Here is a 21,287-nt window from a genome sequence, read left to right on the forward strand (position 1 = left end):
CGATCCAGACAAAGATGATGAAAATAATCGAACTCTTAATTCATCTCTGCTACCTGCCTCTCCACATTGAATAATGAAGCGATTGACGTGTTCCATTGTTGATGTATCATCTTGCCTAGAGAATTTAGTGAAATCTGGTATCTTGTACCGATTTGGGAGAGGAATTAAATCATATGCAGGAGGGTAAGGAGTCCGATAAGAATAAGTATTGACCTTGGGCTTTATCCCAAACTGATCCTTCATAATTTTTGCTATCTTATCGGCCCAAAAAGCACCAGCCTTCTGCTGACGAACTGGCTGAATTTCTACAGGAGGTACCTGCTGATATCCCTCCACATATCTTTGTGGCCCACGATCTCCAGCAATCGGCATATTTGTCGTTACTTGTGGTCCATTAACTTGCTAGAAAGGATTCATCGGTTGAGCTGCCGATGCTTGATTCTAGAAACCAGCTTGCATATGACCTTGTTGAACCCCTGCAACCTGCTGATTTTGCTGAACTGTATGTTGAACAGGTAACTGTCCTAGCCAACCATTATTAGAACTCATCGGTACAAAACTTACCGATGGCTGGTAATTTGCTGACATTGTTGGATAATTATAACCAGCTTGAGGCATGAACTGAACCCTAGTTTGACTCATAGCAGGGGCTTTCTGCTGCATCGGCAGTAAGCTTGCCGATGGACTTGAATTGGGTGTTTAAACCAAAGGCATCTGGAAACCTCCTAGAGTTGGTTGCATAGTAGTTGTTGTGGCATATTGAGGCACTTGAGCCATCGGCAAAACAACCGATGGTATAGGAGCTTTTCCTACTATGTCAAATACTTGAGGTAACCCAGGATTGAAAGTAGATGACTCCGGAGGCATACCATATCCCCACCAATTAGCAGGAATATGGCTATTCTGAGACACAGGGCCTAACATAGTTGATGCCGATAGATCTGTATTAAGCTAAACTCGTCCTCCTGGTAGTACCGGATCTGATCGTATCGGTGTAGATTGAATATTAGGTAAGCCTGCCGATACTGGAGGAGAAGTAACTTCTGTACCCACAACGGCCGAGGGAGCCGATGGAGTATTAATAGATACCGGCTCTGGTTGATGATAGGCAGGCCCAACATAATGCGGTGCCGTTTGTCCTTCTTTGAGAGTTCGAACCACAGCATTATGAACAGTATTGGACAACACATTGGAATGATTAATTAAAGCATGATTCACTGCAGAATTAACCATCTCTTGAAGTTTACCAGGATTGGAGTCAAACGTAACCTGCCGAGGCAACGGCAAATCTTGCTTCTGGATGACTTGTCCACTCTTGTTTAGGCTAAACGATTTCAGACAAAGCTATGCCTGTATTCTTCTATAGCCTTTTCCATAGCCTACCTCTGCTCTTCCTTAAGATCTTCTTCTAATACCACGATAATATTCTCTGAATTGATCTCGGAATTGAACATATTGATCGGATTGATTGGTCCCACTAGGCGTGCCAAAAGATGTGTTGATGCAAAAGTAGATCTGCAAACACAAAGGGCTAATACCCGAATCGATATCCAAAGCATGCCAGTCGATTTGACCTATTAATCGACAAGGATGAAGATACAAGCACTTTGGTCCTAACAACAGCAATACGCCCGGAAGCCATGGCCAAGAGGTACTCACGCAGAACTCGAGAATCGCCGAAGGTCGCACTAAAGCTATGCAACTCGCCGAATCAATGAGAACTCGTAAAAAGGGAAAATATGCAAATTGACGAAATCGCCGAAAAGTAAGTAGATGCAAAATATGAGTAAAAATTGGTTTTGATATTGATTTTTTTTACATTGCCCCTCAATCTATATTTATACCCTGATCTAAAGAGGCATAGACAAACATAACTAGGACACCAAGTCCAAATCTAAGGAAACACACGACTCTTACATGAATCACACTCTAACAAATATAGAAAAGGAAATCAACTCCTATCTATTTCCCTGTCCGCCTCGATTACGATGGAAATCTTACCGACCTCCTTTCCATCGGCATACTTCCTAGTTTCATCGGCAGTAGCCTTCAAGCCTTCCTTCATCGGCATCGACAATAACATCTCCAACCTTATCAGCAACGCCCGAGTCTAAATCAACCTCTCCATCAATCACCACCATTCATCGGCAATTATCTTTACAAGCTAGTTTTTCATCGGCTATCAGTGTATACAGTAACTTTCTTCCTGCTGATTAGCTCACTCTAATCATTGTGCAAAAAACGGTGTCAACAACGGTTATAAGGAATTCTATCAAGCAATGGTAGGCTTGTCAAATCTTGGTATGAGATTTTTATAAGGGGGAGGGCTGTAACACCCCAGGTGTTTGGCTTCCACATTTGCACTTGCATTTCATGAACATGGGCATCATGCATCCATTCATGAGCTTATATTGCATGAAACATGTTTTTGAAACATTGCAACATATCGTTATATTTCATGTGTGCTTGTTTATGAAATGAATAGTGTGCAACACTCAAGTGCAATATGTGCAACTCACTTTAGTGAAACATAGTTAGTTAGTACTATGCAACAAAATCATGAAACATGTGAAACATGACTATGAAACAAAGGTAACATTTCATTGGTTTTTCCTTGTTTCAGTACATGTAATGCTTGATTTTGGTGTGACCTATGTGTGGTGTGGCTGATAATCCTCTTAAGCAACTTAGTTATACTTAGAATGTCATTTGGAACATTGTTCATGTTGACCATGTTGTCTAATTATGATTTCAAGTAATGGTTTGACTTGTTTTGACCCCTGAACTCTTTGTTTGACTGTTTGAGCAACCTAAAGCAAAGTTGTAGCAAATTTGATAAGGAACAAAAGTTATTTTATGCCCAACTCATGAAAATGTGCACAACATGCTCAAAAAGGTCCCACAAGTCAGTTTTGGGGTTGTATTCAACACTTAGAAAATTTCTAAGTATGAAGACTGGATTTCAGTTTCATTAACATGACTTGTTCACGTTGTAGCTCCCAAACCAAGCCGAACCAGCTCGAGCTCCAATTGACAAAGTTGAAGATCTCACTTAGTACTCCAACTTTGTCAATTATGCCATGAGCTAAATCATTACGGTTTAGGGGATAAGGAGTGATGAACTTGCTCTATCAGACGTAGATGGCTTAACTGAATGGATGCTACAGTGGCCGACCATCTTTAGGACTTCACCGCCGCGTGGAGGCCACCCGTCGCTGATGTCCTGACCGACCAGGCCACGATGGGCTATCGCGTGCCACATCAAGCCATAGCACGCACTCGTGAGCCTCCCAGCGTCCCAGTTCATTTGCCTCTTCCTTCGCCTCTGAGCAGCATCCACCGCGACAGCACTGCCTCCGCCATTGCTGCCGAGCGAGCTCCGCCGTCGCCTAGCTCACTCGCCGCTACAAAATCGATGCCTCTAGCTAGCCCATAGCTCCGCCGTGTCCTCCTCTACCTTGTTGACCTTCTAGCTGAGCCAGATGAGCCTTAGGTGAGGGCCTTTGGCCGTGTTTCCGACGCCGTCGCCATGGCCGTACCTCGCCGATGTGGAGCTCACCGTGGCCTACCACCACCGAAGTCCTCCTGTCCTCTTTTCTTTCCTCCTTCAGCTTCCCCATGAGCCCTAGAAGCTCGTACCGAGCTTAGCCATGCCCTACATGGCCGGACGTTGCTGAAGCATCACCGGATTCCTCCGCCATCTACCATGCACGTCGTCGTTAGTGTTCGAGTTCGGTAGAGGTTGAGGTGAGGGCATAGATAGGTGCGCATTGTTGTGGGGAGCATGCGGGTGCCCTCGGTGTCGCTACCGTGCCGTCGCAAGCATCGTCCCATGTTTCTATCTCACTAACATGCGGGCCCTACTGACGTGTGGACCACGCAGTGCCAGTGACTGTATATTCAGAAGCTTGTTCAAATTTTCAGATTTGAATGCTGTTTTGTGAATTTTGTATCTTCAAATTGGTAGATTCCAAATGGGGTGATTCCAATTTTGTCAGCATCATAGAGAAGTCTAGTATTTAGGAAAAATATGACATGAACACTTGAGGTGGAAAGTTTGGATGAATTAAATATGAACTTGAAATGTGTTTTTAAATGCATGCAAACTTGTTTAAATTATATCTTGAGTTTCTTTGCTCCAAAAATTATGAAATTTTGTGGGTAAGTTATTCTTGCTTAGTAGAAGCTCTGGTAAAAATTTAAGGGTCATTGCATGTATGGTTTTTGAGTTATAGATTTTCCTTTTATCATTGAATGATCCTTGTGTAAATTTTTGTAAATTATCTAGGAATCCATTGACCATGAAATTTTGGGGGGAGTATCCTAGTACCTAAAGGATGCTAGGAAAAATGTAAAATCTATTGCTTGACACTTTTCACTAAGGTTTCCTAATTATGCCATTTTAAGCCATTATGTCTTATCATTTTTGTGTAGGCTGTTATGCTTACTCAAATGGTGTGAAATTTTTATAGTAGTCTACTTGGAGCATGTAGTACCTACTATAATTTTTGTAGATTAAATGATGCAGTTGGCATATATATTTATTATTCCTCTTAAATAATTAAATAAATTAAGAAAGGTATTAAAAGAAATGATTTGGTGATGAACACCTTACTTTCTATAGTTCTTGTGATATGTGTGATGAGTGAGTGAAGTTGATTTCGTCCAGTTGTGTGTTTGCAACATAAGTTAATAATTATTTTTCTGCATCGTGTCTTTCAGGACAGTTCTGGGGACTTTACAAAGTTCCCCATGATAAGTTAGTTTTCTGTGAATGTGGTGAATACCAAAATTGTAGATAACTTATGTATCTAGCTCCTATCAAAATTTGGTGGCATTTGGCTTAGTAGTTTAGGAGTTACAGTCGTTTGAAGTTGGATCACAGTTTTGCCTGCTCTCTGTCTTGTGAAGACAGGTTCTGTTGATTAGAGAAGTTGACCTAGGTAAAGGTTAGAATCATGCCTTGAGGTCTGACAATTAATTGTAGACAATTTCATAAGATTTCCAAATTGTCTTATTGCATGTCATTTGGATTTCTGAATCTCCAGTTATGGCCAGTTTACTGTACCTGCTATATAGTTCCTATGTTGCTGAAATGCAAATGCTTGTGTGTATGCTTTGTTGTAATGTTCTTGTTGATTGTTTAGTGGCTAGCCTAACTTGAGAACATGCTTAGGTGCAGGTGCTAGGTCCTTAACTGAAGATGAGCAATTATACATTAGGTTGTATAAACTTGGTAAGTTAAAGTGATTTGAATAGCGCTTAAGTTGGAATATACGGACTACAATGAGCATGTGCATTCCCCGAGCATCCCTAACTTCGTTCATGTGCATCCATGATATTTATCATGTGCATGTATGCAATAGGTGTGCCGGAGGGAGTGACGTTGCTGGAATTCGAGGGAGCCAACCAGGAGGAGGAGCCCGAGGTGCAGGAAGCCGACAAAGCAGCCGCCGAGGAGTTGCCTGAGTGCCCTGACCACCATCCTTCCTCTTTCCTGAAAGGCAAGCCCTAGAGCATATTAAGCCTCCCATGTTTTTACAAATACCTTGAGTATCTTTTATTAGTTGATGATGTGTTGAAACTAGCGGTTTCAGACAATGTGGGGGAGACTGGGGCCTCCGCCCATCAGGGGTCGCCCTCAGGCGGAGGCTCGGGATAGGCTCGATAGGTGAACTTGTGGGAAGCTGGCACAAAGAACTAGGGTTTCATTAATTCGTTCACCAACCATCTGCACGGTTACAAGTAGTTCCCTATTTATAGGGCTCAACTACTTTATGACATAATTTATTACAATGCCCCTCAACTGCTACAGTACATTCCTGGAATATTCCGCCGCTAGCCTCTTGTTTGCGGGGCAATCCTGCCATACCGTCTTCAAGTAATGGGCCCCCATGAGTAGCCAGCCCACCATGCCTCGGTCTTCGGCCCAAAGGCCTGGGTCCCCTGACGCTGGCCTCCATCTCTAGGGGCACGCCGCTGCCTCGGCGGGTCTCCGCCGGCCGGTTGGAGACATCACCCACGAGTCTCCGCCCGGCCAGCGTGGGGCCATGGTTCTCGACGCTGGCCTCCGCCTTCAGGGGTGCGCCATCACCTTAGCGGGTCTTCGCCGGTCTGGTCGGAGACATCATCCGTAGGTCTCCGCCCGGCCGCGCAGGGGCCATGCTGGCGTGTTTGCGTGGACCACGGGCGCCTACGCTTGAGTACCTGCACACACTTAGGCAAGATTGTTTGTTTGATTAGTTCAGAGGTAGGGCGGCCTCTGCCCTTATTACCGGAGACGCCCGTAAGTCGAAAATGGGGCGGCGTCCGCCTGGGCGGTCGGAGACGTGTGTGCCTGGCCCTGGTAGAATCCACGACGAGGGCGCTGCGCCCTTCGAGCATAGCCAGGAAAGTTCCTTTAGTCAGTGCCGGGTCTTCGCCCTAAGATGGTCGAAGACGCCTTGGCGACACCTCACTGTCGGAGGCCTTCGCCACCCGCCGAAGCCATGTTACAATAGTTCCCCCTTTTGAGACCGTGGTTCGCCTAAGCGTGCCGTGAGCTCAAAACGCCTGGACCAAAGGCGTCCTGCGGGGGCAGAGGCCACACGTGTTGGCGACTTCGAGCGAGGCCCTGCTACTTCCCCCTTGGCCCGCTCTGGCGCTGGCCAGCTGGTCTCATTGAGAGTAGCCGTTGGGCGACCAATCTAGCCGTTGTCCTATAGTGCGCCGTGTCAGTTTCCTGTTGTATACCTTGCGACTTTTTTCAGAGATGACCATTGCTTGGCAGGCGAGTTCTCCTGGGGATGACCGTTGTATGGCGGGAGGCGGACCGTCTGGCCGTGGCCTATATAAGGGTGTTGTTGGTGGCGGGGTCCCCCCCCCCGCTATTGCTCGTTCGCTTTTCACTTGCTCTGAGAAATCGCTCTTTGCCCTCTTTACTCTCGCCTTTTGCTAGCCCTCGCGTGTTCTGCCTGCGTCTCACGCTTAGGCTGCTGTCGCGGTGGCTTTCTTTTCCGCCTCCGCCCAAACTCGCCGGCCCACCTTTTTCGATCCCTATCGCCACCTTCTCGGCGTTAGGGCCGTCGGCTGGGGCGCGCGCTTTGAGGAGTGCATGCTTGCCTCTAGCCTCCACGTTGGAGTTCAAAAAGCTAGTGGAGGAGGATTTGGGGAGTGTCTCTACGTCTATCAGAGACCTGGTCACTACAGGATTCCATAGATATGGCGATAAAGTCTTGGGAGTTTGGCCCCTCCTCCATTACTGAAGAGGCAATCAGTGGAGATGTTGAAGGAATCATGTTTTCCTTCCTCGAGGGTAAAAATCCCTCCTGCCTAGGCCAGACTATTCTGGAACTGGAGGAAGGATATGCGGTGGTCTTTCGGGACTTCTTCACCTACGGCCTCCACCTTCCTTACATCCCCTTCCTTCGCCGGGTGTTGGAGACCTTCAATGTCTAGCTCCATCATCTGACCCCTACTGCTTTCCTCACGCTTAGCAAATTCTGCTGGGCATGCATTTCTTACGGCGCCGAGCCGGATGTGGACACCTTCTGCACGTACTATGAGCTGCAGAAGTAGTCGAAGAAGAAGAAGGAGGTGCGAGAGGGCAAGGAGGTGGAGGTGACCTACCAGTATGGTAGTTGCACTTTTATGTCTAAGAGGAACCAAAGCGTGGACCGCCTGGAGATCTCTTTTTGCTAGAAGGGTAAGTGGGACCGCGGCTGGCTCGAGCAATGGTTCTACGTGAAGACCTACGGGGTCCGCAGCACTACCGAGGATGGCGTGGAGCTCTTGGAGTATCCAATGACTTCACGGATGGAGGAGATGGCGCCGCACACGCACGTGGATCCGCCGGAGGAGGTGTCTCCGATGAGGGAGGCTTGTGATCAGGCTTTTGCGGCAGCGTGCCGCTACTCTGGTGGCCACGATCTGGTGGAGGAGATCATGGCCTCCAACTACTGGCCCTTGGGAAAAAACAACCCAGCCTTTTGGCTGGAACAGGTCAAGGTTCCCGTTTTTGGGCCGGAGGCCGGGATTCCGTTCCCCCACTTCGGTCAGTCCTTGGGGGAGGGGGTGACAGAGGACGGTTTCATCTCCGAAGTTAAGGAAGCCACCATAGGGTTGGTTGGCAAGATTTCCGAGCGTGAGTACACGTCTCGGATGGTCGTGGCAGGACACCATGCCATGGCTTAATCGAGTTTTTGAGGAGGTTGGGATCGTCTACCGGGAGCGCGAGGTTCCCGCTGAGGTCCTGGCTTCGATTGAGAAGAAGAAGAAGAAGAAGGCCTTCGCGAAGAATGTTACGGCGGAGGCCGAGTCTAAGAAGAGGAAGGGCGCCATCGGCTCTTGGGCGCCTATGAAAAAGAAGAAGAAGAGTGGTGCTCCGTTGATCGCGCCGGCCTTGTCTTCTGCTGGTAGTGCGGGCGTTGCCTCTGTCGGTAGTGAAGACATTGAGAGCTCCTCCGTCCCGTTAGTTGACGCATGGGTTACGAGTGGAGATGACCGCGGCTCTCCTTTAGCTTCGGTGTGCCCTGCGAGCGGCGCTGTGAGCGGTGCTAGGCATCCAGGGGCCAGCGCTGCTCCTGCGCGCTCCTCGCATGGTGCTGTGAGTGTCGGCGAACAGCTAGAAGGTAGCACCGTCGAGCCTATGCCCGACATTCTTGGTGGGCTGTGCTCGAGCTGTGAAGAGGACACGGAGGCCATCCCACGGCATGCTCCTTTGTCCCCTACCATTGTCGTGCCTTCGCCCGTGCCAGCGGCCGACGTCGGGTAGGTGGAGGCCGCACTTGCTAAGCAGGCCCCGGTGGCTCGGCCTTCTTCAAGCCCTTCGCCCGCTGAGCCGCTGGCCAAGGAGATCTGGCCCTTTGGGCCTTCGCCACACGATATGGCGGACACTTCTACTTAGTGGGCGCGGCAAGCTGCCCAGCCTAGGCTTTTTATGAGTAAGTTAGTTTGGTGCACATTTTTGTGTTTATTGTCTTCGCCCGGTTCATTCCTTTATGTATTGTGCCGAGTGCTAATACTATGTATGTGTTGCTTTGCAGGTGATATCATGGCTAGACTCCTCACCCTGGAGGAGCGAGCAGCCGCTGCTGGTGCTAGGTTTGGTCCGGGGTAGCCAGAGCTGATGGTGCCGGGTCCGAGTGAGTATAGAATGTTTATTTTGATCATCATTTGGCCTATTGTTGTTGCTAGTTTCTGATCTACCCTCTGACCTGAGATGTTGTTGTTGTTTTTTTATGTAGGCTCCTCCAACACCTCTATCTCAGGTTGGGAGGAGTGTTATCTTGTTGTTCTTGGAGACGTCAGAGGTGGTCTTTGGTTGTTGGTGTGTTTAACGTGAGATTTGCTTTTCTCACCTTATCGTTTCAGTGTTTGTTTGTTCTTCTTTGAACAAATCACTTCAAACAGCATCTGAGGGACATGGATTTCTTCCAACTTCTCCATGTTCATCTAGAACACCAGAGCCTTGGTGCGTCTTCGGTGGTTTTGCCTCTTTCCTTTTTTTAATTTTTTGTGTATGCTCGCTTCTAGACTTGTTTTTTATTCCGTTGTCTCTCTGGTCGTAGGGGTATCACACGGGCGTTGTTATGGAAGAGCGATGTACCCAGTACGAAGAAATGGGGCGGCGTCCGCCTAGGCTGGTCAGAGACATGTGTGCCTGGCCCTAGCGGAATCCACGACTGAGGGTGCTGAACCTCATTCAGCGCCCTTCGAGCATAGTCAGGAAAGTTCCTTTAGTCAGCGCCGGGTCTCCGCCCTAAGACGGTCGAAGACAGCCTTGGCGACACCTCGCTGTTGGAGGACTTCGCCACCTGCCGAAGCCATGTTACAACAATGATGCATTAAGTATAGGAATTAGTTGGAACCAATTGTTGCATTATATATCCATCCTTGTCTAGATATCGCACTGGAATCCTATTTAAGTTCAGGAACGGGTTAAATGCTTAGCCATGCTTAGTGCGATAGAAGTTAGGTGATTTCCTATCACCTACGAGCTTTAGGATGAGATGGATCACGGTTGGCTATATTTGCTATCAGTGGAAAAGAACCATGTTAATAATGAATTAAGACCGGACGGAGTCTTGTGTAGGTTGGACATAGTGACTCCGTCTGTGTCATTTAAGGACCGATACGCTTATGTCCTTATGTCATGTTGAACACAGCCTAACACTTAGCTGGCTGGATAAATTGTTCCGACCACGGAAGCCTAGTAGCTCGACTCAGGCCAGGGATGTGAGCAGTGGCGTGCATTCTGGAGGTAGTACGGATGTGCATAGAGCCATTGGCATAAGTCCAAGGCGGGTTAGAGTCTTGAACAACCTTGGTAGAGTGGTTCTCTAAGAATGTCGATCTGTTTAGACTCGCGACTCCTGAATCATACCAAAGGTGACTCGTTTGCGACCCTGACGGGGGAAGCAGGGTTTGTGTTTAGGAATACCACTCTAGTTGGATAGGAATCAATTCGAATCGCTGTCTCTCCCGGATAGTGAGAACTTGACTGAGCAGCGGCAATGTAGATTCAATTAATCTAACGATATGGTTAAATGATGATGATGATAAGGTTGCCACGATTTATACCTGATATGGTTATTAATGTTTGCATCTTAATCAAATGATTGCTTAGTACAGGTGCTAATATAGATGACAGGTAAATGGCTAAAAGTCACTGCTAGTTCAGGTTAAGAGTTGATCATTATTACTTATGCTTTTCCACAAAAAGAAAGTGTCAGCCAGATCCACTAAATTAAGCTATGCATAATCCTTGGTGTCATTTATTTTGGTTTCCGATGGGTAAGTCTAGCTGAGTACATTCTCGTACTCAGGGTTTATTCCCTCTTGTTGCAGATGACCTTCTATATCAAGGATTATGTAAGTATTGTCTCCACCCGGCGGGTGATGAAGACTAGATCATGGGCATGATCTCTGTTTCTCTTATCTGAATGCTTTTGTGGGTTGTCATCAGCAAACCAGTATTTGTATTTAAACTCGGTTGTGTAAGTCAAACTATTTACTTCCGCGTACTTTACAACACTTGTTTTGTAATAACGATGACTCTGGGGTGATGTAATCTATTTGTAAACCGTCTAGTGAAATGTTGTAACGGATAATATGTTATGTTGGATTACTGTGATCTTGGTTGTATGCAAGTTGGTTTGAAATCCTTCGAGATTTCAGTTGACTACCGGGTTTATATGGGCTCAAGTACGAGAATTTGATCATTTCGGTGATTGTTTTTGTACTTGTGCTCTTATAAATTGGTCGGTTCTGTGATAGCTAGCATCAGAGCTAGATTCAACACTAAACATATCATACGGGTATTTAAAACAAAAGCTTTTGTTGTGAAAATGGTTTTCCAACTTATAGTTATATATAAGTGTTCAAAAATCAAAAATTTATGGTGTACTAGTGATCACATCCCTTGTAGCCCACTTAAGGACTTCTAGGTGGCTTATATATAATTACTAACTTGGGGGAAATTGATTGTTTCTATTTTTGTCATCCATGCGGCGTGATATTGCATGGGTGCCATTCGCTTGAATGGTAATGTATGGATCAATTGCCTCTACGCTAAGGTAAGTGTGAGTTGCGAGAGCATGACCGTCCAACCATCGGTCTAGGGGAGAGTTAGTTGTGGTTACTAGAGTATTTACATGTTGCATACATGTATATATGAAGGTACTTAATTGTGGGTACATCTGTCAGGTAGTTTGGATACCAAAGTATATATATCTGGGGATGTATATATGGAGAGTATCTTAGTTACTACTTTTGTTATTAGCATTATATCTTGTTGGGTTGGGCTGCAATGAAGTTTTCTGCAGGTATGCTAACAACGCACTATGTAGAACGACTAGTTACCGCTAATTGAGAGAACGTATGTATGCCATCGTATATTCCGCTAAAACTTAACTTTTCTTAGGTTTGTGAGGACGTACGGAACAAGCATGCATCATATTCACTCATGTCATTCATATTACATTACTCCCTCCCTTATAATTGCTTATCCCAAGTATTAAGTTCAATCTCTCAGCAAAATAATCCTCTCACGTGAGTGCATCCCTTTTTGATACAGATGGACGCGCCCATGTTTCCTACTGATAGCAGCACCTTTTTGGACTAGTTTGGTACTCCCACTTTGCTCTAGAGGGTGCTCAGTTTAGTTGGGTACCCAGAGGCACCCTGCTACACGTGGAGGCAGGCGGTACCATTGAGAGATGTACCATGGTACGTCATGACCTTTATAGTGCCGCAAAACCCCACGAAACCATTGTGGCATGGGTGGAGCATTGAGACTGATGGGCAAAGCCCATGGGAAGCCGCTCAAGTTGCTGCCCTTGATGTGCTGATGGATATAGCACAGAGCTTTGGGGATGAGTTAGTGGGTGGACCAGCTTCATCCATTCCCCGAGTGGCTCCTACTGAGGCTGAGTGGACTCAAGAGGTTGGCCAGGCCTTGGTTCGAGGCCATGGTGAACGTGTGCAGAGCGACAATGCTAGAATGAGTGCTATGATGGTAGTCTTGAAGCTTTGTCGAGTCAGACAGGACACCCTTTCTAGTGTGCTAGATGAAGTTGGCAAGGCAATGGCAGCCCAGCACAAGTTCAGGTTGCGTGCCCGCAAATATCGCTGTAGGGCGGATGCATGTGGGCGAGCTCAGCAAGAAGTAGATGAGATTCGAGGTATTGCAAATTATCGCCTGCAACAGTGAGGTCAAACAGCACACGAGAGAGACAAGCTTCATAACCAGCTGATGAACCTCACTAGGGAGAGAGATGAGGCGGCACAAGAGTTGGATCATGTGACCCGTCATAGAGATGCAGCTTTAGAGTTAGCAGAAGAAAGACGCTAGGGTTGGATTATGGCTAACCAAAATGCTTTCCAAAGGGAGCAAGAACTCCAAGAATAGCTTGAAGAGCTTTAGGTTGAACACCATCAACTGAACAACCATCTATTTCCTATTCCTCACCCCATACCAAGGTACCCTAATGTGGGTGGACCTCAAGTGATTGAGGTTGATGAAGAAGAAGAGGACGTGCAGATGGATGACAATGCAGCTGAGCCTGCAGATGAAGAAGAAGAGGAAGACCATGGGAAATTGCAAGTGTGCTCATTTTAATGAGTTTGTGAGTGATGCTTTATCGCAAGAGAACAACAATGTTGTGTATGCTGCTTCAAAAAGTCGTAAGAGGGCCTATGAGGCGGGTGCCTCGCAATCCAAGGCTCCAGTCACCCAAAGGGCTCCATTCCGCCCTCCAACATCAGCTACTAAATTCTGCCCACCGCAAAAGAAGAATCCAGGCAGGACTGGATTTTGCAAGGCCTTTACAGTTGCTCTTCCCAAGGGCACTACTAGTCAAGGCAGTTCCAAGGCTCCTCCTAAGCAACATGCCATGCTGGAACTGCAACAAGACAGGCCACTAGGCAAGGGAGTGTCCTTACCCTAAGAAGAATAACTACCAAGGTGGCCATCAGGGACAGGTGAACACACTAATATTGCTGATATTCTGGCAGGAGAGGTGGTAACGGCTGGTAAGTTTCTAGTGGATCAACACCCCGTAGTTGTACTATTTGATTCGGGTGCTTCGCATTCTTTCATTAGTCCCACATTTGCATCCAAGTTTATGTAGAAAATATACACTGTTGAGGGTGAGGGTTATTGTATTAGGGCTGCTAGTGGTACTATCCCAACCAAGCTTGTAGTTGGGGATGTACAATTTGAGATAGAGGGGCAAAGTTATCAGGTTGATCTGGTAGTTTTACCGGGGCTGGGTATCGATGTGATATTGGGAATGAACTGGATGAGCAATCATGGAGTGCTTATTGATACATCGACTAGAGTAGTCATGCTCAGAGATCCTAGAAATCAGGAGGGTTTTCTAGTATAGCTACCCTAGGGACATCAATCTTTCTTGTACAACTAATGTGGTGCAAGTAAAGGCTATGGCAGATATCCCTGTCATGCGTGATTTTCCAGATGTTTTCCCCGATTATTTGCCTGGATTGCCCCCGGATCGAGACATGGAGTTCAAGATAGAGTTGCTACCCGATACAGCGCCCATCTCTAGAAGGCCATATAGGATGCCTCCCAATAAACTAGCCAAACTTAAGACCCAGTTGAATGAACTTCTAAAGAAAGGCCTTATTTGTCCTAGTTCGTCTCCGTGGGGGTGCCTAGCTATCTTTATAAAGAAGAAGGATCAATCACTATGCATGTGTGTAGATTATAGGCCCTTGAATGCAGTTACAATCAAGAATAAGTACCCTCTGCCACACATAGATATCTTATTTGATCAGTTGTCTAAAGCAAAAGTCTTTTCCAAGATTGATTTGAGATCTGGTTATCATCAAATCAAAATTCGGCCTGAGGATGTTCCAAAAATTGCATTCTCTACAAGATATGGTCTGTATGAGTATCTTGTTATGTCTTTTGGATTGACCAATGCCCCCGCACATTTTATGTATCTAATGAATTCGGTGTTTATGCCCGAGTTGGATAAATTTGTGGTGGTATTTATAGATGATATCTTGGTCTATTCTAAGAATGAAGAAGATCATGTTGGACATTTGCGAGTGGCTCTCACTAGATTGCGAGAACACCAGCTTTATGCAAAGTTCAGCAAGTGTGAATTCTGGCTTTGTGAGGTACCTTTTCTTGGACAAGTGTTGTCCGATGGTGGAATTATGGTGGATCCCACCAAGGTGCAAGAAGTGTTGAACTGGAAGGCTCCCATCTCGATGCATGAGGTTCGGAGTTTTCTAGGGTTGGCTGGCTATTATCGTTGCTTCATCCTGGATTTCTCTAAAATAGCCAAGCCTATGACTCGGTTGCTGCAAAAAGACATGAAGTTTGTCTGGACTTCTGAGTGTGATGCGGCCTTTCCACACCCTGCGAACTCTTCTAACTTCAACTTCAGTTTTGGCACAACCAGATATCGAGAAACCTTTTGATGTGTTCTGCGATGCATCAGGTATATGTTTAGGAGGTGTTCTTATGCAAGAGGGTAGAGTCATTGCTTATACCTCTCGCCAACTTTGGAAGCATGAGGTGAACTATCCGACGCATGACTTGGAACTCGCTACAGTTGTTCATGCTTTGAAGGCCTGGAGACATTATTTGCTCAGTAATGTGTGCAACATATACACTAATCATAAAAGTCTTAAGTACATCTTCACTCAACTAGAGTTGAATATGCGTCAGAGAAGATAGCTCAAGTTGATCAAGGATTATAACCTCCAAGTGCACTATCACCCTGGCAAGGCAAACATCGTCGTGGATGCCTTAAGCAGGAAATCTCAATGCCACTCTTTGATTGAAAGTGACTTCCATTTGTCAAAACTCCTTCATCCTGCAGTTCTTTACAACATCACTGTCAGTTGTACTCTATAGAGTTGAATTATTGAGCTGTAGAAGACCGATTCAGGTGTGTTCCACATCAAGCGCAAGATGAAAGAGCAAGAAACCAAACATTTCCGAGTAGATAAGAATGACGTGTTATGGTTCAAGGATAGGTTGGTGGTTTCGAAGGATAGAGAGCTTAGAAATCAAATCATATCTGAAGCCCATTCCTCTAAATTATATATTCATCCTAGTAGTAGCAAAATGTATCATGATTTGAAGCCTCGCTTTTGGTGGACCAAAATGAAGAAAGAGATAGCCACTTATGTGGCTAGGTGTGACACTTGTTGTCGAGTCAAAGCTGTGCACATGAAAGCTAGGATTACTTCAGCCACTCTCTATTCTAGGTTGGAAATGGGAGGAGATAAGTATGGATTTTATAGTTGGACTCCCTACTACTCAGAGGAATTTTAACTCCATTTAGGGTGATTGTAGACCATCTGACCAAGTCTGCACACTTCATTCCTGTCCGCATAGATTTTCGTCCAACTGACTATGCGGAACTGTATTTTAATCAGATAGTCCGACTTCATGGGATACCTCGTACTATTGTCTCGGATAGAGGACCACAGTTCACTGCTCACTTTTGGGAGCACTTACATAGATTATTAGGAACTAAGTTAGTAAGAAGTTTTGCCTATCATCCTCAAACCAATGGACAAACTGAATGAGTGAATCAAATCTTAGAAGATATGTTGAGAGCATGTGTCATCTCGGCTAAGGGTTCATGGGAAAAGTGGTTGCCCCTAGCTGAATTCTCATACAATAATAGTTATCAAGAGAGTATCAAGATGGCACCATTTGAAGCTTTGTATGGCCAAAAGTGTAGAACCCCATTAAATTGGGTAGAAGTCGGTGAAAGGAGATATTATGGAATTGATTTTGTTTAAGAAGCCGAAGAACAAGTCCATACTATCCAAACCCATATGGCTGCAGCTCAGGCTAGGCAGAAAAGTTATGTTGATCGACGTAGAAAACCTATTGAGTTCGAAGTTGGAGACTTCGTTTATCTGAAAGTCTCACCCATGAAGAGTGTCCAACGCTTTGGTGTGAAGCGAAAGCTTGCGCCGAGATATGTTGGTCTGTTTGAAATCATTGGACAAAGTGGTAAGGTAGCATACAAGATCCAATTACCTCCTAAGATGAGTGCTATCTTCAATGTCTTTCATGTATCCCAATTGAAGAAATGTCTTCGCGTCCCTGAAGAGAGAGTTCCACTAGGGGATATCGAGTTAAAATCTGATTTGACCTTTGAAGAAAAGCCGGTCCAAGTAATTGACACTCGTGAGCGAGTGACTCGGAGTCGGGTGGTCAAGTTTTACAAAGTCGTGTGGAGTAATCAGGGTAGTGAATGTGATGCAACGTGGGAAAAGAGAAGATTATTTGAGGGACGGTTATAAGGAATTCTATCAACAATGGTAGGCTTGTCAAATCTCGGGATGAGATTTTTATAAGAGGGAGGGCTGTAACACCCCAGGTGTTTGGCTTCCACATTTGCACTTGCATTTCATGAACATGGGCATCATGTATCCATTCATGAGCTTATATTGCATGAAACATGTTTTCGAAACATTGCAACATATCGTTATATTTCATGTGTGCTTGTTTATGAAATGAATAGTGTGCAACACTCAAGTGCAATATGTGCAACTCACTTTAGTGAAACATAGTTAGTTAGTACTATGCAATAAAATCATGAAACATGTGAAACATGACTATGAAACAAAGGTAACATTTCATTGGTTTTTCCTTGTTTCAGTACATGTAATGCTTGATTTTGGTGTGACCTATGTGTGGTGTGGCTGATAATCCTCTTAAGCAACTTAGTTATACTTAGAATGTCATTTGGAACATTGTTCATGTTGACCATGTTGTCTAATTATGATTTCAAGTAATGGTTTGACTTGTTTTGACCCCTGAACTCTTTTGTTTGACTGTTTGAGCAACCTAAAGCAAAGTTGTAGCAAATTTAATAAGGAACAAAAGTTATTTTATGGCCAACTCATGAAAATGTGCACAACATGCTCAAAAAGGTCCCACAAGTTAGTTTTGGGGTTGTATTCAACACTTAGAAAATTTCTAAGTATGAAGACTGGATTTTAGTTTCATTAACATGACTTGTTCATGTTGTAGCTCCCAAACCAAGCCGAACTAGCTCGAGCTCCAATTGACAAAGTTGAAGATCTCACTTAGTACTCCAACTTTGTCAATTATGCCATGAGCTAAATCATCACGGTTTAGGGGATAAGGAGTGATGAACTTGCTCTATCAGACGTAGATGGCTTAACTGAATGGATGCTACAGTGGCCGACCATCTTCAGGACTTCACCGCCGCATGGAGGCTACCCATCGCCGATGTCCTGGCCAGCCAGGCCACGACACATCAAGCCACAGCACCTGCTTGTGAGCCTCCCAGCGTCCCAGTTCATTTGCCTCTTCCTTCGCCTCTGAGCAGCATCCGCCACGACAGCACTGCCTCCGCCATTGCTGCCGAGCGAGCTCACTCGTCGCTGCGAAATCGACGCCTCTAGCTAGCCCACAACTCCACCGTGTCCTCCTCTACCTCGTTGACCTTCTAGCTGAGCCAGATTAGCCTTAGGTGAGGGCCTTTGGCCGTTTTTCCGACGCCGTCGCCATGGCCGTACCTCGCCGAAGTGGAGCTCACCGCGGCCAACCACCACCGGAGTCCTCCCGTCCTCTTTTCTTTCTTCCTTCAACTTCCCCATGAGCCCTAGAAAGCTCGTACCGAGCTTAGCCATGCCCTACATGGCCGGACGTTGCCAGAGCATCGCCGGATTCCTCCGTCGTCCGCCATGCATGTCGCCGTCAGTGTTCGAGTTCGGTAGAGGTTGAGGTGAGGGCATAGATAGGTGCACATTGTTGTGGGGAGCACGCCGGCGCCCTCGGTGTCGCCGGAGAAGCCGCCGTCGGCGAGCTTCGCCGTTGCCGCGCCATCGCAAGCGCCGTCCCCTGTTTCCGTCTCACTGACATGCGGGGCCTGCTGATGTGTGGACCCCGCGTGCCATATATTCAGAAGCTTGTTCAAATTTTCAGATTTGAATGCTGTTTTGTGAATTTTGTATCTCCAAATTGGTAGATCTAAATGGGGTGATTCCAATTTTGTTAGCATCATAGGGAAGTCTAGTATTTAGGAAAAATATGACATGAACACTTGAAGTGGAAATTTTGGATGAATTAAATAGGAACTTGAAATGTATTTTTAAATACATGCAAACTTGTTTAAATTATATCTTGAGTTTCTGTGCTCCAAAAATTATGACATTTTGTGGGTAAGTTATTCTTACTTAGTAGAAGCTTTGATAAAAATTTGAGGGTCATTGTATGTATGGTTTTTGAGTTATAGATTTTCCTTTTATTATTGAATGATCCTTGTGTAAATTTTTGTAAATTATCTAGGAATCCATTGACCATGAAATTTTATGGGGAGTATCCTAGTACCTAAAGGATGCTAGGAAAAATATAAAATCTGTTGCTTGACACTTTTCACTAAGGTTTCCTAATTATGCCATTTTAAGCCATTATGTTTATCATTTTTGTGTAGGCTGCTATACTTGCTCAAATGGTGTGAAATTTTTATAGTAGTCTACTTGGAGCATGTAGTACCTACTGTAATTTTTGTAGATTAAATGATGCAGTTGGCATATATATTTATTATTCGTCTTAAATAATTAAATAAATTAAGAAAGATATTAAAAGAAATGATTTTGTGATGAACACCTTACTTTCTGGTGTTCTTGTGATATATGTGATGAGTGAGTGAAGTTGGTTTCGTCCAATTATGTGTTTGCAACATAAGTTAATAATTATTTTTTAGCATCGTGTCTTTCGGGATAGTTCTGGGGACTTTATAAAGTTCCCCATGATAAGTTGGTTTGCTGTGAATGTGGTGAATACTAAAGTTGTAGATAACTTATGTATCTATCTCTTATCAAAATTTGGTGGCATTTGGCCTAGTAGTTTAGGAGCTACAGTCGTTTGAAGTTGGATCATAGTTTTGCTTGCTCTCTGTCATGTGAAGACAGGTTCTGTTGATTAGAGAAGTTGACCTGGTAAAAGTTAGAATCATGCCTTGAGGTCTGAAAATGAATTGTAGACAATTTCATAAGCTTTCCAAATTGTCTTGTTGCATGTCATTTGGATTTCTAAATCTCCAGTTATGGCCAGATTACTGTACCACTATATAGTTTCTATGTTGTTGAAATATAAATACTTGTGTGTATGTTTTGTTGCAATGTTCTTATTGATTGTTTAGGGGCTAGCCTAACTTGAGAACGTGCTTAGGTGCAGGTGCTAGGTCCTTAACTAAAGATGAGCAATTATACATTAGGTTGTATAAACTTGGTAAGTTAAAGTGATTTGAATAGGGCTTAAGTTGGAATATACGGACTGCAGTGAGCATGTGCATTCCCCGAGCATCCCTAACTTTGTTCATGTTCATCCATGATATTTATCATGCGCATACATGCAATAGGTGTGCCGGAGGGAGTGACGCTGCTGGAATTCGAGGGAGCCAACCAGGAGGAGGAGCCCGAGGTGCAGGAAGCCGACGAAGCAGCCGACGAGGAGTTGCCCGAGTGCCCTGATCACCATCCTTTCTCTTTCCTAAAAGGCAAACCCCGGAGCATATTAAGCCTCCCATGTTTTTACAAATACCTTGAGTATTTTTTATTCGTTGATGATGTATTAAGTATAGGAATTGGTTGAAACCAATTGTTGCATTATATATCCATTCTTGTCTAGATATCGCACTGGAATCCTATTTAAGTTTAGAAACGGGTAAAATGCTTAGCCATGCTTAGTGCGGTAGAAGTCAGGTGATTTCCTGTCACCTACGAGCTTTAGGATGAGGTGGATCACGGTTGGCTATATTTGCTATCATGGAAAAGAACCATGTTAATAATGAATTAAGACCGGGCGGAGTCTTGTGTAGGTTGGACATAGTGACTCCGTCTGTGTCGTTTAAGGACCGATACGCTGTACGTTATTATGTCATGTTGAACGTAGCCTAATACTTAGCTAGCCAGATAAGTCATTCCGACCATGAAGCCTAGTAGCTCGACTCAGGCGGGGGACGCAAGCAGTGGCATGCATTCTGGAGGTAGTAAGGATGTGTGGAGAGCCATTGGCATAAGTCCAAGGCGAGTTAGAGTCCTGAACAACCTTGGCAGAGTGGTTCTCTAAGAATGTCGATCTGTCTGGACTCACGACTCCTGAATCGTACCAAAGGTGACTCGTTTGCGACCCTGACGGGGGAAGCAGGGTTTGTGTTTAGGAATACCCCTCCAGCTGGATAGGAATCGATTCGAATCGCCGTCTCTCTCGGATAGTGAGAACTTGACTGAGCAGCGACAACGTAGATTCAATTAATCTAACGATATGGTTAAATGATGATGATGATAAGGTTGCCACGATTTATACCTGATATGGTTATTAATGTTTGCATCTTAATCAAATGATTGCTTAGTACAAGTGCTAATATAGATGACAGGTAAATAGCTAAAAGTCACTGCTAGTTCAGGTTAAGAGTTGATCATTATTACTTATGTTTTTTCGCAAAAAGAAAATGTCAGCCAGATCCACTAAATTAAGCTATGCATAATCCTTGGTGTCATTTGTTTTGGTTTCCGACGGGTAAGTCTAGCTGAGTACATTCTCGTACTCAGAGTTTATTCCCTCTCTATATAAAGGATTCTGTAAGTATTGTCTCTACCCGACGGGTGATGAAGATCATGGGCATGATCTCTGTTTCTCTTATCTGAATGCTTTTGCGGGTTGTGATCAGCAAACCAGTATTTGTATTTGAACTCGGTTGTGTAAGTCAAACTATTTGCTTCCGCGTACTTTACAACACTTGTTTTGTAATAACGATGACTCTGGGGTGATGTAA

This window comes from Miscanthus floridulus, chromosome 12 (genome assembly GCF_019320115.1).
Source record: "Miscanthus floridulus cultivar M001 chromosome 12, ASM1932011v1, whole genome shotgun sequence".
NCBI lineage: Eukaryota > Viridiplantae > Streptophyta > Magnoliopsida > Poales > Poaceae > Miscanthus > Miscanthus floridulus.